Source organism: Balaenoptera musculus, chromosome 6 (genome assembly GCF_009873245.2).
Source record: "Balaenoptera musculus isolate JJ_BM4_2016_0621 chromosome 6, mBalMus1.pri.v3, whole genome shotgun sequence".
NCBI lineage: Eukaryota > Metazoa > Chordata > Mammalia > Artiodactyla > Balaenopteridae > Balaenoptera > Balaenoptera musculus.
Genome location: NC_045790.1, coordinates 70,262,682 through 70,279,664, shown reverse-complemented (window position 1 = coordinate 70,279,664; position 16,983 = coordinate 70,262,682). Strand labels below are relative to the sequence as shown.

Here is a 16,983-nt window from a genome sequence, read left to right as displayed (position 1 = left end):
AATAAAATATCAACCTTAGTTAATAATAATGCTTCATTAGTTGTGAGAAATGTAATGGTAATTTCAACAATGGAGAACCTGAGTGTGAGGTATATAAGGAGTCTAATATTTCTGCAACTCCTAAACTTTCCTAAAATAAAAAAATATATTTAAAAGTTGTTTCTATCTGATTTTCTTTTCTGTAGTTTTTTTTAAACACTGTTCTATTTGCTGTATTAATATTTTCATTGTAGATTCTAACCTGTATCAACTTAAATTTCCTAATTTGTGTTTATTGGTATTATGACATTGAATTCAAATTTGTCTTTATCTTTAATCTTTCTTCATTTGACTTAGTCTTAGAGAATTCCTTTAAGTTTAGTGTTCACTAAATATCTCACAATAATGGTATTTTTTAACATCTTAATGTAATAGACATTATACAAAATAGAAACTCTGTCCTTTGGTAGAATGATTAGTAGCAATTTACCGACCAAGAACAGTAATGCTTAAAATTGTTTTAGAGGCTCTTTTACATTGAGACAAACATAAGAATATAGAATTACATAAAAGAAATATATGAAGGCATTATGTACCCTTAAGAAAGAAGGCTTTTCTATTCTTCATTATTTTTCTGATGTTGCGCACTAGACTTAGATTTGGGAATCCCAGTCTATTCTTAACCTGAGAGCATAGTTCCTAAAATCCTTAATTTTCTAATGATATTTTTTATCCTAAAGTTTTTATGGTTAGAAAGTATCTTCATTTCATGGAATTACCATGGTCTAAGTAGTTTTACAATATTGTAACAAAAGGACTAGTAGCTATTTCTTCATTTTTCAGGGAAAAAAAATGTAGAAACTAGACGAGTATCAGAATCACCAAATTCACAATCATGCAAAGCACAACAAAATTCCATTGCTCTAGACATAAATGTCACATGCTATGGTTGTAAATATTTGGTTAAAACAAATCAAAATTATTCATGAAAAACATATTAGGATGATCTTGGAGAACCTAAGCAAATTTTTTTTTTAAACTCAAAAAACATTTTTTCATTTAAAAAAAAGTATTTAGAACACATAAAACAAGGCAATATTCATCCTGTTCTCCCATCTTCTGGTACGGGATCCGTTGGTGGCTCCTCCACGGTTGCGCTGTTGCTCTCCAAGCCCGTGTTACTATCACTGGTCCCTTCCTCTGCCAGACTGTCCACCCCCTCCTGCCCGCTCTCCTTGTCCTCAGGAGTAGACATGCCTTCTTCACCGTTCTGTTGGCTTTCTGTCGTTTCTTCAAGGAGTGTCTCCTCTGTGTCCTTCAGGACGCTCTCGTCTTCTTTCTTTTCTTCGGTCTTATTAGCTGCTGGCTCCTCCTCAGGAACAGTACTGCTCTGGCTGCGCTCAGCTTGCGCTGCTGCCTCTTTCTCCCTTTCTTCCTGCTTTTTGTGAGCCTGTTCCTCAGCCTGTGCAATTTCAGCTGCAGTTTTTTCCGTATCCACTTCTACTTTCAAACCACACAAGCTTTTAAGTTCATTGTTAAATGAATCTGTGCTTTCCAGGCATTTCCTCTTCTTTTCTTGATGTCACTCCTCTATCTGAAGAAGTTCAGCTTCTAGTTTTCACTGATGAACCATTAAGGACTGGTCCTGTCGTTTGAGGACCTGCATTCTAGCTGTTATGACAACTGACCGAACATCTGGCACCACACTCTCACTTAGGATTTCACGGATGAGGCGGTGGTTTCTCTGGAAACGGGCTATGGCTGTTTGCTTCATTGAAAAGCCATCATCATAATCATCGGATCTTCAGCAGGCTGAATGCTCATGTAAGGTTTTCCTTTCTCCATGCGAGACTGTCTCTGTCAACTTTCTTCCTCTAAAGCAGCTTCTGCACGACTTTTTGCACTTAATCCAGTATATCCTGTGGGCTTGCATAGCATCTTGTCTTGAACTGGATATCTACTTGCTTCATGTGTGTTCCTTAACTACTTAACCAATAAGACAGAGTGGGTTTGATATCTACATTTTTTAATTCCCACACATCACATTATAAACTATTATATATTCAGTATAGGTTTGCAAAATAGCTGTAAAGCTGAATTCAAGGGTAATATAATATTACATAAATAACATAATATCACATTTATTTCTAAAATGCTGTTACTTGCTTGTATCAGAGCTACTAATAAAAATTTTAAAGTGACTGCAGTGAATTTCTGATAGTTTTTTTTCCCTACATAAACTCTTTGATAAATTTATTAATGAACCATGAAATGTCCAAAAAGCAGATCTTCCAAAAGACAAGTAGCAAGCAAAGCCTGGATAATCTACAAACTAGGTAAACAATTGTAAATAAACATACGTAAAGCCTTCATACTTGACTGTAATAATCATAGATGCCTTTATTAAAGTACCTTTTTAATGATCAATTTATGTTGTCTGAGACTATATGGAAATACATGCATAGTACTAAGATAAATTTCTAACCAGCTTCCCTTCCAGAAGCCAGTCTGCATGTTGCTGCCACATTGCTCTTCTTTAAAAAGCCTCCATCATTAGTGAACATAAATCAGTTGAGAGATTGCCATGTTCAAGCACTGTGTCAGGGCTTAAGGGAAATAAAACGTGTATTAATACATAGTTCTTACCTTTATTAAAATAGTTCAGTATTCTCAGGTTTGCAATTTTCTAGCTAACTCTCAGTTCCTTGTCTGTAAAGTGGTGACTGTAATAGTACCTACCTGACTACCTCATTTATTCATTCATTCATGCACTCACTCAAATCATTCTTTTTTTTCATAGCACTAGTATATTCCGGTCACTGTTTTCTTACTCTGAATATAACAGTAACTAAGAAACATAAAATTCTTGACATTGTGAAACTTCTAGTGAATGAAACAGACAATATTCAAATAAACAAATAACTATAAAATACAGTTTTGGGTAGAGATAAATTCTAGGAGAAAAATAAAGTCAGGCAAACAACTAGATATTAAATATGAATGGGGGACTGTTTTTGAAAGGGTAGTTAAGAAGGCCTGTCTAAGTAATACCTAAATAAAATGAAGAAGCAAGCAATGATCACCTGTGTGTGAGGAACATTTCAGGAAGAACTAGCAAGATGCAATGCCTCTGAGATAGAAATAAGCTCAGTATGGTATATTTTTGCTTGAGGAATAAAATGGAAAGTCAAGACAGCAGGAATGAAATGAATCAAAGTGGGGAGAGTGGGAGATGAACCTGGAGTCATGGCCAGAGCCAGCTCATAGAAGCCTTAAGGGCAATGGTTAGAGATTTGGACCTTACTAGAAAGTCTCAGAAGAGCTTCAAGAGGAAATAATTTCATGATTTCACTTTTTGTGTTTTTAAAGATAATTATTGTTGATATGTATAGCACAAGCCATAGATGGTGTATCACCTGGAGTTCTTGCTGGACACAAATGCCACACTTAATTTAGCTACTTTGTGGAAAGCTTAATAAAAGGACTGTTTATAAAGACAACAAATTAGTAAACTATAGAGCAATAAAATAGGGCCAATACTTGGGAGCTTTTACCACTACTGGACCCAGAAGCACAGAGGAGTGGAGCAGTTAGTGAAATGGGGAAAGAAAGAGCTGTGTGAAGAGGAGTGTCTGATAAAAATTAAGACCTTAAATTCAGGGACTGGTCAACCTCAAGTCACTCTGCATGGAAAGGTCTTGTTCCTAACTCCTGCTGTTGCCCCACCCACACACTCACCATTGGCCAAAACCAAATGCAATCTAGAATACAAGGGAGCCTGATGATTCAGTCTGTTCAGGTCAGCTTAGAGAGGTTGAGAATGGTGGTGAGTGGAAGATGGAAGCTTTTCAGTACTGGAGCAGGATTGAAAGAAGAGGACCTGTTTACAGAAACTTGATCAGTTCTAGGCAAGATTTTGTTGTGGCTTCGATAAACCCAGTAAGAATCTAGGTGGTAAGAAGTGGTGAGACACTGTGATGATACAAGCAGAACTTACTGATGGTAAATGTGAACGAAAGAGGAATCAAGGTTCATTGCTGGTTTTCAGTTTGAACTACTGGACAGATTGTATGCTGTTTGGTGATATGGTAAGAGAGAAGGTATAGGAATGTACTTTGATAGGGGAGACTAAGAGAGGATCTCCTTTGAATAGTTTAACTTTAAATTAGACATCCAAATGGAGGTTCTGAGCAGGTGGTTGAATATTTTAGTCCATAGCTCAACAGAGAGATTGGAGTTGGATATGTAAATCTTCGAGTCACAAGTACATAGATAGTATTTAAAACTATCACAGTGAGTATAAATAAAGAAGAGCAAGAGTCCAAGGTTGGGACATTACAAGAATTAGGGATTGAGACGAGGTAAAAAAAATTTGAAAAAGAAACTGAGAAAGAATATACATGATATGGGAGGAAAATCAGGTCCCAGAGCCAGAAAATAAAGAGCTTCAAGAAAGAATTGTTTTTACAAGTAAAGAGAACAGGCCTAAAATACAATTGGCATGACAAAGAAAAAAAAAAAAAGTCACCTACTATCATTATCGCAAAGCTCACACTTTGGATTTAGCTAAATTATTTTTAATCCAATTTCTGGTCTTTGGTATATGCTTCACCTGGGGCTATTTTCTAACCATCAGTTTCTTCAGTAGCATAATAGTGGAGGCTTGAGTGTAAGTTCTTTCCTCTTGGATTTTAGCAAAGTAAAATAAGATTATGAGTGTAAATGTATTAGATGAGTTTTATAAAAAATTTTCCAAAGAATTCAGAAAAAGTACAACTTATTTCTGATTTGGGAATTAAGAACAAATTTATCAAGGAAGTTGCCTTTGGGATGAAAAGTGATTCGAATTTTGCTAAGCAGTGGGGAAAACAAAGAATTTTGAGCATAGGAAAAAATATGAGCAAAGATCCAGCAATTATAAAGTATGGGTCTCATTTGGAAGAATAGCAAGTTGTGATGTTTTCTGGAAATTAGGTGTGAATAGTGAATAAGCCTGGGGCCATCTGTTGGGAAAAATCATAAATGACAGGCTAAGGGATTTGGATTTTGTATTGCAGACAATAGAAAAACCATGCATGGTTATTGAGTAGGTGACTGATTACTGGTCAGACTGGGCTTCAACGATTAATATAGCTGTGATGAGTAGGAAATATTGGAATAAGAAATGGTAGGTGTTTCATTGGATTTACAGTTAAAGTTTTAAACATTTTATTCATTTATTTTGGAAAAATAAGTGACATATACTTAGCACATTTCACTGGGCATACGAGTGCATGTTAAATATCCAGCCTCATTTTTCTATGTAGGCAAGAGAGGATCTCAAGTCCAGGGCTTTTCTAGCCTTTGTTATGAAAGTTCCTCATTACCTGATGGAATCAGAATGCTAGAGATTGCCTATATTCATGCATGCCTGACAAGGTATTCAAGAAAAAATTTATCATTTTTGTTTGAATAGGGTGAAGCCAGCACCATAATAACGTGTAAATATGTAGTAAGAGGTGAAGTAACTCATTTTGAAGAGAGTGGTTATCATGTTGCTAATTGTCCAAAAACATAATATTGTACTCCACGAATCTAACTAAGCCATTGCCCTTGATATAAGGCTGATATAGTGGAATAAACCACCTATTCGAAAGGCAATTTTTGTGCTGCCATAGATGAGGAAATGCTAGGAAAATCATTTGTCTTAATATGGGCTCGTTTGCTCATCTATACAGAATGAATTAGATTAGTGTCTTTATTATAGACTCTCAATACAATATGTTATAAATTTTTTTTGGATCCGTGTTTCTCAGTCTTAACCATGCAATCCTTTTAAAATACAAAATCTAGAGCTATTATTGGCACTAGTATCCTGCAAATACATTTTATGAAATATTGCTGTAGGCATTTGTCAAGGCCAGATGGAACAAGGAAAGTACACGGGCCTTATACTGATTTTATATCCTGGCTCTACCATTTATCAGATAATTAGCTGTGACCTCCTGACTTAATCTATATGACATTCCATTTGCTCATCTGTAATATGTTGACTAATGTTATCCATTCTGCTAAGCATCTTAAAAATCAGACTTAATGTACTAAAATCACTGCCTGATACTCACGTGGTTGTTGTACCAAGCAGTCAATAAAGGGTGGCTATTTTATTATTATTATTATTGTTATTATATTAATATTATATTTACTCAAGCTTAAGTGCATTGATTTCAACCATAATATGGAAGATTAAAGATTTAAGATTTATCCATGAATTGTTAACATCTTTATTGAAATACAATTCATATACCACAAAATGCGCCATTCAAAGGGTACTGTTCCATGGGTTTAGTACAGTCATAGATTTAGGCAACCATCACTACATCTAAGTTTTGAACATATTCATTATTCCAGAAAAAAACCCTGTATCTCTTAGCAGTCACCACCCATTTCCTCCCAATACCACCCCAACCCTAGTGAACTATGAGTTTACTTTCTGTCTTTATAGATTTGCCTATTCTAGATATTTCATTTAAATGGAATTATAAAATACACAATGTTTTGTTACTAGTTTCACTTATCACAATACTTTCAAGATTCACCCATGTTGTAGTATGTATCAGTACTTTGTCATTTTTTATTGATATATTCCATTGTGTGGATGTACCACTTAACGTTTAGACATTTATCAGTTGATGGACATTTGTCTTGTTTCTATTTCTTAGATATTATAAGTAATTCTGTGAACTATCATGCTCAAGTATTGTGTGGAATAATTTTTTATTTTGCTTGGTCACATACTTGAGAATACAGTTGGGGTCACATGTTATTTCTGTATTTAACATTTTGAAGAAAGGTTTTCCAAGTCATCACCTCATTTTACATTCCTACCAGCAGTGTATGATACACCAACAGTGTATGTGTTAACTTCTCCACATCCTCTCTAACATTTGTTACTGTCTGTTTTTTATTATAACCATCCTAGTCAATGTGAATTAGTATTGCACTGTAATTTCAATTTCCATTTCCCTACTAACTAATGGTGTTAAATAACTTTTCACGTGCTTATAGGCCATCTGAAAATATTCTTTGGAAAAATATCTATTTGAAGCTTTAGCCCATTTTAAAATTGGGGTAGTTTTCTTTTTATTATTGATTTGTAAGAGTTCTTTATACATTTTGGATGCAAGTCCCTTGTTAGATATTTTCTCCCATTCTATGGTTTGTATTTTCACTTTCTTTATGGTGTCCTTTAAAACATGAAAGTGTTTAATTTTATTTATTTATTTATTTATGGCTGTGTTGGGTCTTCGTTTCTGTCTGAGGGCTTTCTCTAGTTGTGGCAAGTGGGGGCCACTCTTCATCGCGGTGCGCAGGCCTCTCATTATCGCGGCCTCTCTTGTTGCGGAGCACAGGCTCCAGACGCGCAGGCTCAGTAATTGTGGCTCACGGGCCTAGTTGCTCCGTGGCATGTGGGATCTTCCCAGACCAGGCTTGAACCCGTGTCCCCTGCATTGGCAGGCAGATTCTCAACCACTGCGCCACCAGGGAAGCCCCCAAAAGTGTTTAATTTTGATGAGCCCAGTTTACTTATTTTTCCTCTTGTCATTTGTGCTTTTGTGTCTTAAGATACCATTACTTATCCCAAGGTCATAATGATTTATGCATATGTTTTCTTCCAAGAATATAGTTTTAGTGGTAAATTTAGTATATAATCCAGTTTGAGTTAATTTTTTTATACTGTGTGAGATAAATGTCAATCAAATTCATTCATTTTCATGAAGATATCTAGCTGACCCTGCACCATTTTTTGAAAAGACTTTTCTTTCCCTATTTGATAGTCTTGACATTGTTGAAAATCAGTTGATGATAAATGTAAGGATTATTTCTGGACTTTCAATTTTTTTTAAAAAATTAATTAATTAATTAATTTTTGGCTGTGTTGGGTCTTCGTTTCTGTGCGAGGGCTTTCTCTAGTTGCGGCAAGTGGGGGCCACTCTTCATTGCGGTGTGCAGGCCTCTCACTATCGCGGTCTCTCTTGTTGCGGAGCACAGACTCCAGACGCACAGGCTCAGTAGTTGTGGCTCATGGGCCTAGTTGCTCCGTGGCACGTGGGATCTTCCCAGACCAGGGCTTGAACCCGTGTCCCCTGCATTGGCAGGCAGATTCTCAACCACTGCACCACCAGGGAAGCCCTGGACTTTCAATTTTATTCCATTGGTCTATGTCTGTCCTTGTGCCAGTACCATGCTGTCTTGATTACTGTAGTTTTTAAACTAAGTTTTGAAATCAAGAAGTCTGAATTTTCCAATTTTGTTCTTTTTCAAGATTGTTTTGACTATCTTGGCCCCTTGAATTCCTATATGAATTTTAAGATCAACATGTCTATTTCCATAAAAAATAAACCAGTTGGGATTTTAAAAGGCTTTTTATTGAATCTGTAGATCAACTGGAGTATTATCATCTTAATAATATTAAGTTTTCTGATCCATGAGCATAGGATGGCTTTCATTTAGTTTAATTGTTAAAAATATTTTTCAACAGTGTCTTGTAGTTTTCAGTGTGTAAGTCTTGCGCTTCTTTGATTAAATTGATTCCTACATCGTTTCTGATGCTATTTTACATGGAATTCTGTTCTTAATTTTGTTTTTGGATTGCCTACTTTTAGTGTATAGAAATATATTGATTTTTTTATGTTGATCTAGTATCCTGCAAAACTGCTCACCTTTTTATTGATGTGTAGTTTTCTTTCTTTCTTTCTTTCTTTCTTTCTTTCTTTCTTTCTTTCTTTCTTTCTTTCTTTCTTTCTTTCTTTCTTTCTTTCATCTATCGTCTTTCTGTTTTTTCTGTGATGTCTTTGTCTGGTTTGGATGTCAGGGTCATACTGACCTCATACAATAATTTGAGAAGTTTAAAAGAGTTTGTGAACAATTAATATTAGTTCTCCTTTAAATGTTTGGTAGAATTCATTGGTAACGCCATCTGGTACTGAGTTTTTCTTTTAGGAAATATTTTAAATACTAATTCAATCTCTTTACTTATTACAGATCTACCAGATGTCTTTCTAGAATTTTTTTTCATCTGAGTTATCTAATTTGTTGGCATATAGTTGTTCATAGTACGTCTTACAATTGTTTTTTAATCTCTGTAAGGCTGGTCATGATGCCCCCAGTCTCATTTGTGATTTGAATAATTTGTATCTTCTCCCTTCTGTTCTTAAGCAGTCTAGTTGAAGGTTTGTCAACTTTGCCTATCTTTTTAAATAGGCAATTTTTAGATTTGTTGATTTTCTCTATTGTTTTCTATTCTCCATTTTATTGATTTCTGTTCTAATCTTTATTATTCACTTTTTTCTCTTTGTTTTCCATTCAGTTTGCTCTTATTATTCTAGTTTCTTAAATTGGAAGGTTATTGATATGAGACCTTTCTCTTCTTTTTTTAAATATAAGTGGTAAAAGCTGTGAATTTCCATCTAAAACACTCCTTTAGCTGCATCTCATCAGCTTTGGTAAAATTGTGTTTTTGTTTTCATTCTTCTCAAAGTATTTTCTATTTTCCTTGTGGTTTCCTTCTTGACTGATTGCTTATTTGATAGTGTATGGCGTAATATCCACGTATTTGTGAATTTTCACTATTTCATAAAAATTTTATAATTGCTGATTTCCATTCAATTTCCTTGTAGTCATAAAACATACTTTAAAACGTAAAAATAAAACAACTTTTTATCATTTCAAACAATTAAATGTATTGACGTTTGTTTAATGGCATAACGTATGATCTATATGCTGGATAATATTTCATGTACACTTGAAAAGAATGTGCATTCTACTATTGTTGGATAAGGTGTTCTGTAAATGTCTATTAGGTCTAGTTATTGTGCTTTTCAAGTCTTTTATATCTTGTTGAGCTTTTGCTAGTTTTATCCTTTATAGAAAGTGTTGTATTCAAATCTCCAATTATTATTGTCTATTTCTTCCTCAGTTCTGTCTGTTTTTGCTTAATGTAATTTGGAGAGCTGTTTCTAGGTAGACACATAATTGTCATAATCCTTTTGTCCTTATGAAAAGTCTCTACCTGCAGAAACACTGTTTTGTTTTAAAGTGTATTTTGTCTGAATTAATATAACCACTCCAGCTCTCTTTTGTTTACCATCTTAGTCTATTCAGGCTGCTGTAACAAAATATCATAGACTGAGTTGCTTATAAACAACAGAAAATTTATTTCTCACAGTTTGGAGACTAGAAGTCTGAGTTCAGGGTTTCAGCATGGTCAGGTGAGGGCTGTCTTCCAGGTTGCAGACTTCTCATTGCATTCTCACATGGAGAAAGGGGCTAAGGATCTCTCTGGAGCCTCTTTCATAAGGCACTAATCCCATTCATGAGGGTTGCACTCTCATGAATAAGACACCTCCCAAATGCTTCACCTACTAATACCATCACCTTTGGAAGTTAGGACTTTACCTTATGAATCTGAGGGGGACGCAAACATTTAGACCATGGCAGTTACTACTTGGATAGTATATTTCTTTCATTTTTTCACTTTCAAGCAATGTGTCTTTTAATATAGTGTATCTTGGCCTTTTTCCCCCTCATTTCATCAATCTCTGTCTTTTGATTGGAGTGTTTAATTCATTTACATTTAATGTAATTACTGAGATGATAGTATTTATGTCAGGCATCATGCTATTTGTATTCTGTATGTTCTATATGGCTTTTGTTCATCTATTCCTTGATTATTATAAATTTAGTATTAAATAGACACTTTTTCATATATCATTTAAATTTCTATGTATCATTTAAAGTTCCACGTGTGTGGTTTTTTAATTATTTATTTTCTCGGTGGCTGATCTGTAGATTATAATTAGCATCTGAATTTATAATAGTCTAGTTCAGATCAATACTAACTTAATTTCAATAGTATACAAGACTTTGACCCAATATACTTTTCTTCCCTCTCCCCATCTTTGTATTATTATTGTCATGCAAATTATATCCTAATATATTATAAGCCCATGAATACAGTGTTATAATTATTGTTTTATGTAGTCATTTTTTAATCAGATAGGAGAATACAAAAGTTACAAACAAAAGTATGTTTGTACTCTCCTTTTATATTTACCTATATAGTTACCTTTTATGAGTGTTTGTTATTTCTTTGTGTGAATTTTAGTTACTATGTAGTTTCCTTACATTTCAACCTGGTATTTCATGGAAGTCTGTTAGCAACAAATTCTCTTAAGTTTTTGCTAATCTAGAAGTTTCTTTATTCCTTTTTCATTTATTAAGGATAGTTTTGCTGGATATAGAATTCTTGGTTGACAGTCTTTTAATTTCTACACTTCAATGTGTTATCCTATTATCTTCTGGCCTCTGTGGTTGGGAAGTCAGGTGTTAACCTTACTGAGAGTTTCTTGTATATAATAAGGTATATTCTTCTCTTGCTGCTTTCCTAAGTTTCTGCTTTTCTTTGAATTTTGTCAGTTTGACTATGATAAGTCTAGGTATGAAGCTCTTTGAGTTTATGCTACTTGGAGTTCATGGAGCTTCTTAAATGTAGATTCACACCTTTCATCAAATTTGGGAAGTTTTTGGCCATTATTTCTTCAAATATTCCCTCAGTTCCTTTTTCTCTGTCTGTTGTTATATGTGTTAGTATGTTTGACAGTGTCACACATCACTGAGGCCCTGTTCAGGTCACCTCACTTCTTTCCTTTCTGCTCCTCAGACTGCATAATCTCTACTGACATCTTTTAAAGTTCACTGATTCTTTCTTTTGGTGGATCAAATATGTTGTTGAGAATCCGTATTTCAGATTTCAGCTATTGTACTTTTTAACTCCAAATTTCTTTTTGGTTTCATTTTATAATTTCTATCACTTTATTGATATTCTCTATTTGATGACAGGTTGTTATTATACTTTCTTTACTTTTTAAAATATGATATTTTTTAGTTCTTTGAGCATATTTATGGTGGTTCATTTAAAGCCTTTAACTACTACCTTCAAAATCCAGCCCTTCTCATAAAAATTTTCCATTGTCTACTTTTACTTTTTCTTTTTTCTATATGGCATACTTTCCAATTATTTTGTATGACTTGTATTTGACATTGAAAACTGGTTATTTTAGATCATATAATGTAACTTTGGTTTCAGATTCTTCCTCATTCCCCCAGAGGTTTTTTTTTTTTTTTTTGATGCTATTTATGTTGTTGGTTTTTCATTGTTTTGTTGTTGCTGCTTTTTAAATAACTTTCTCAGACTAGATCTGTAGATTTTTATATTCCCTGTGTTGTGCAGTCACTGAAATCTACTAGAATTTTTTTTTAAGTTCTTGTTTTAATTTTAAGCCTAACTTCCTAAATTCAGCCCAGGGTCAGTATAATTTAGTCAGTGATTGGTCAGAAGATTTTCCAAATCAGATTCTCAGAAACAGTGATTGATCAGAAGATTTTCTAAAATACCTTACCTTTATTTCTTTCACTCTCTGTCAAAAGAATTTGTGTGAGAAGGTATGATTTAAACTTCAGGCAGTTTACAATACAGCTTTAACTTTCACTTCCTGCTTACATAGGGCCTCAACACCTCAACGTCTGCTAGAGATGTGTGGGGCTTTCTATTTTTCCCAAGTCTGTCCTGGGCATTTACATAGCCTTGTGCACATATGCTGCCTTTAAGATTCCTGTGGGAGTTTTTCAAAGTTCCCTGTGATCATTTCATTCAGAAATTCCTGGCAGAGATCTTGTTTGATTGCCTGAAATCACAGTCTTAGACACCAGTGATATTGCCAGCAAAACTGTATTGCTTTGGTAATATCCTTGACATAGAACTTTGTTGAACTCTGAATTAAATCAAATAGCCATAACACCCCAGAAGGGATATTTTCCAGGGAGCTTCAAATTTGGGCACAATATTGACTGTGCTTCTGGGGATGTTACATTTAATAGAATTACAGAATGGTTCAGTGGGTCAGTCCTTTCTGTTGGCTGAAAGAAAACTGTTTTTTTGGGAGGTAGGTTGTTTGTTTATTTTATGATTACTGTGTCACTATGCTAGGGAAAGAGGAAGTTAAAGCATCACAGATCCTGCTGTGCTACTAAGGTTGGCAGTTGCTGTTTGATAGAAGATTTCCAGTTTGTTCTGTAGTTTTGGGTAACTTCCAGAGTTCTGAAATAATTTTAGGGCTTTTGCTAGTATTTTCATTGTTTTTTGTGGGAGGACTATGACTGAGGTCCTCACTTCACCATTCCCAAAGTTGATCCCCCATGAATTGTTTTTAAACGTCTGTTCTCATTTTCTTAGAAACTTTCACATTATTATTTTACCTTGCTGTATATATGTGTAAAACTCTCCACCTTGTGTAGATTTTGTCTTACTTCTGGCACTGACAGTATGTAGGTGGTACTGAAAAAGACCTTGTGTACCTTCCCTCTCATCTCATACCCTGACATGTGAAATCAGGAAAAATGACATCTAGACTAAAGAATAATAGAATCATAAATGTATTTAAGTTGTTGGAGTACATACATATGTATTTTTTCTAATCTTGAGTATAATATTAATGATCACTATAATATAATGTGAAAGAAAAAAGATTCTCATATGTTCAAATATTATGCCCATATCTACCTTGTTACACTAAACAAATTACAAATGACATGTGTAGGAGAAGGAAAAAAAAAATTTCATGCTGAATAGATGTGCTGGTGTTTTATCTAGGGTTCCTGTATAATATGGAATATTTCATGCTAAGTAGGACTGGTCTTTTGGAAATAGGATGTTTGGTAGCCCTAAAGGGGCTTTCCTTGTCACAGCAGTCACATGCAGGTCAAATTGCTCAAATTATAATTTTTATTTCAGCCAAGGAAAAATGACATAAGAGGTTGGAGAACACTCCATTCCTCACTGGGCCTTGAGTGGTACTTATCTAATGGTCTCATATATGCAGATTAGCATTTGATTAAGAAGAAAGGGGTTGGATTTGAACTGTAGAGCCCATCTTCAATTTTTATGGAAACAATATAAACCAATAGTGTATTAGCTTATTATTAATATATCTTTATGAAACAAGTTTGAAATATGCTTATTAATAAAGGTTTATACTTTGATATTATGTTTTTCTTCCTTTTATGTGGTAGTAGTAAGTCATTCTGCTGATTAGTTCATTTGTGTAAAATACTTAAAACTAAATAGTCATGATCAAGTGCTAAATATCTCATAGTATATACTGACTCACACTTGTCTAATACAAAATTTAAAAATATTCACCTCTAAAATGTTTGGCTTACCAAGCTTAATGATGTAAAATTAATGACTTCTTATAATACCAAGTCCCCATAAAAATAATTTAGTTATTATTAGAAAAAATTTGCATACACTATTAAGTATATAAGATGAGAAAAGAAAACCTAGAAATGGTAGTATATACTTATAAAATTCCATAGATATAGATGTCACAAAATGGTAAGATAAAAAGTTTCAGAAATTAATAGAGTATATTATAAAATATAAATTTAGTTTGTTGAATGGATCCAGAATCAGGCAGATAAAGCATTTAAATTATGTAAAGTATAAATTCATTTCAGTTAATCTTTTTTAAAATCTGTCTAATGGTTTGATAATCTGCACTTGTTGGACTTAATCAGATCAGGCATCTGTTCTTCTTAAAGGAAATGGCCCTTTCATACTGAGGTTTACAGTCTCTTAGCTATGCCTTTAAGAGGACTCACAGACATCATAAATGTTCTTCTGCAATCTCTGTCAAAATCCATCTGGACAATGGATGAGTCTTAGCCATCAATTAAACCTTTATCTAATCATTTCATATAAAAGCTGTGTAGTTACAACTTCTTTATTTTGTAAGTGTGTCCTGGAAGCATCTTTCATAAATCCTGCTTTTAGCACTCCTCTTAAAGGCATATCTTCCTCCTTCCCTAGCTTATCAGGATCTGTCTTTGCCAAGAATGTTTTTCACTTTTTTTTTCTGTGTTTTGCCTCTGTATTAATTAGGATTGGTAAATTATTCTGCTGTAGCAAACAATCCTACATTTTAGTGACTTAAAACTACAAATGTATACTTTCCCCATTAAGTTATATATCCATTGTAGGTGAACAGAAGGATATGCTCACTATAATCATTCAAGGATCAAGGATATCAGGGACTGTCTTGAATGCAGCTAGTCATGGTAACAAATGGAAACAGAGATCTCTGGAATGTCTCACAGAGACAAATAAATACTCAACCAAAAGAAGCACACCTCCTTTCCACTCCCAACTCCTTGTTTAGCACTGAGGCTAGGGAGTAGAGAATAAGTGCAATCCTATTACACACCCTGAAAATAGAGCATGAAATGTTAGGGGGCAGAGGGAGAGCAGGATTGGGGTGTACCAGAGTCTCTCTTCACAACTGCAATACACACAAGCATCAATTTGGAGAAAAGCTACATCATTTAGAAAAAACACAGGTTACTCCGGACATGCGTGTTTTAAATTTAGTAAATTACTTATAAATCTATTATGTTCTTATTATGTACTTACGAATTTTTTCAACTCTTAGGTGAGGTTATTATCTTTAATCAGAAGCTATTTGAACTGTGTGCAATATATCCTTAGATTTTCAAGTGAAAATATGCCAAGGAAACACTGTTTTTAGTTCAGAGTATCAGTATAATGTGTCTTGTAGAATCACAACTCTTTAATGGAATGTGAATTGTGGGCAGGAAAATAATATGTATAGCTAGCAAATCAAGGGGGAAAATGGATTTTAAATTATATTGGGAAAATAAGAGAGAGCCAAAGGAATTTGGTTATCTAATAAATGAGGCTGTCCTGGGAAAATGAGAGGTCGTTAAATCTAACTTTGGCAAAAAGAAAAAAAGAAAGAAAAAGATATAGTTCACCTTCTTTATCACTTTAACACAAGCAGTGCAGTGAAACTGTACTATAAAGCTTATTATTACACTATAATGAGACAAAATTATATTCTGATCAAGTTTCTTGAATAGTATATCATAAATTTGGTGTGATAGGATCACTTAAGCCTTAAAATACGTCATCATTGAAGAAAGAGCAGGTCATGGACCTATTCAACATTAATTCCAAATTCTTCCACACTTCAAGCACTCCATCCAAAGCCTTACAGAGGTAAAAAATCATGTTGTCACTATCAGGGTATATGTATATATAATATATGCAATATATAATATATAAATTTCCAAATTATGATATGCCTAATCATCCTGGAAATAAACTTTCGTTAGTATGTACACAATGAAGTTGAAGAAGAAATTGAAGAAATGGTGAGGAAAGGAGGAAAAAATAAATAAAATTTAATGTTTTCATGTCAACCGTCTCTGCAATCACTAACCATAATGGAGAATCATACTCCCAATTATTGTGATAAATCTACTTTACCTTTATAACCATAGCAACATTATCTCCCCATAACAGGGAAGAATTTTCATTTTCATGCCTGTAAGGGTAAGGATGACAAAGTGGTGAGAAGGGAGAGTTTTGCTCAGCTTTGATCTTGACAGTGCTAAGCAGAATCTATTGGAAAGTGGATGTAAATAATGCTGTGCTATCATCACTGCTGATCTGGGAATTGAAAGTGCAACACTTGTTGCTCCCTTAGCCTCCCTTTAGAGTAATAGCTTTGGTCTTTTCAAAGCCAAAGGAAACCTAGCTGCAAATACTATAAGACATTTTCCTCTAGAAATCTGCTTAATGTTAAGGGACAGGATTCTGTTTATATGTGAGCAATTGGCTGTATCCAGCAAAAATATTACAGATTACCTTATGGACCTTAATAGAAGATCTGTACTTTTTGTCATTATTTTGTGAGTTCTACTGTAGTCAAGTAATTGCACTATAAAATTTATAATGACATGATGCTATAGAATGTAGAGAAATAATTAGTAGAAGAACTGTAATGATTGTGTACTGATAAACACACAAACACCCAATACATCAGTCTGGGTCCCACAGTAAGCACATGGCACTCTTAATATAGAAAATTTTATTTACAAAGAGAT

The 16,983-nt window shown here is 34.0% G+C and overlaps 1 pseudogene; it reads right to left on the bottom strand.

Annotated features, from left to right (window-relative positions):
* Nucleotides 1-1,078: 1,078 nt before the first annotated feature.
* Nucleotides 1,079-1,917, bottom strand: LOC118896376 (annotated as a pseudogene).
* Between the last annotated feature and the right edge of the window lie 15,066 nt (nt 1,918-16,983).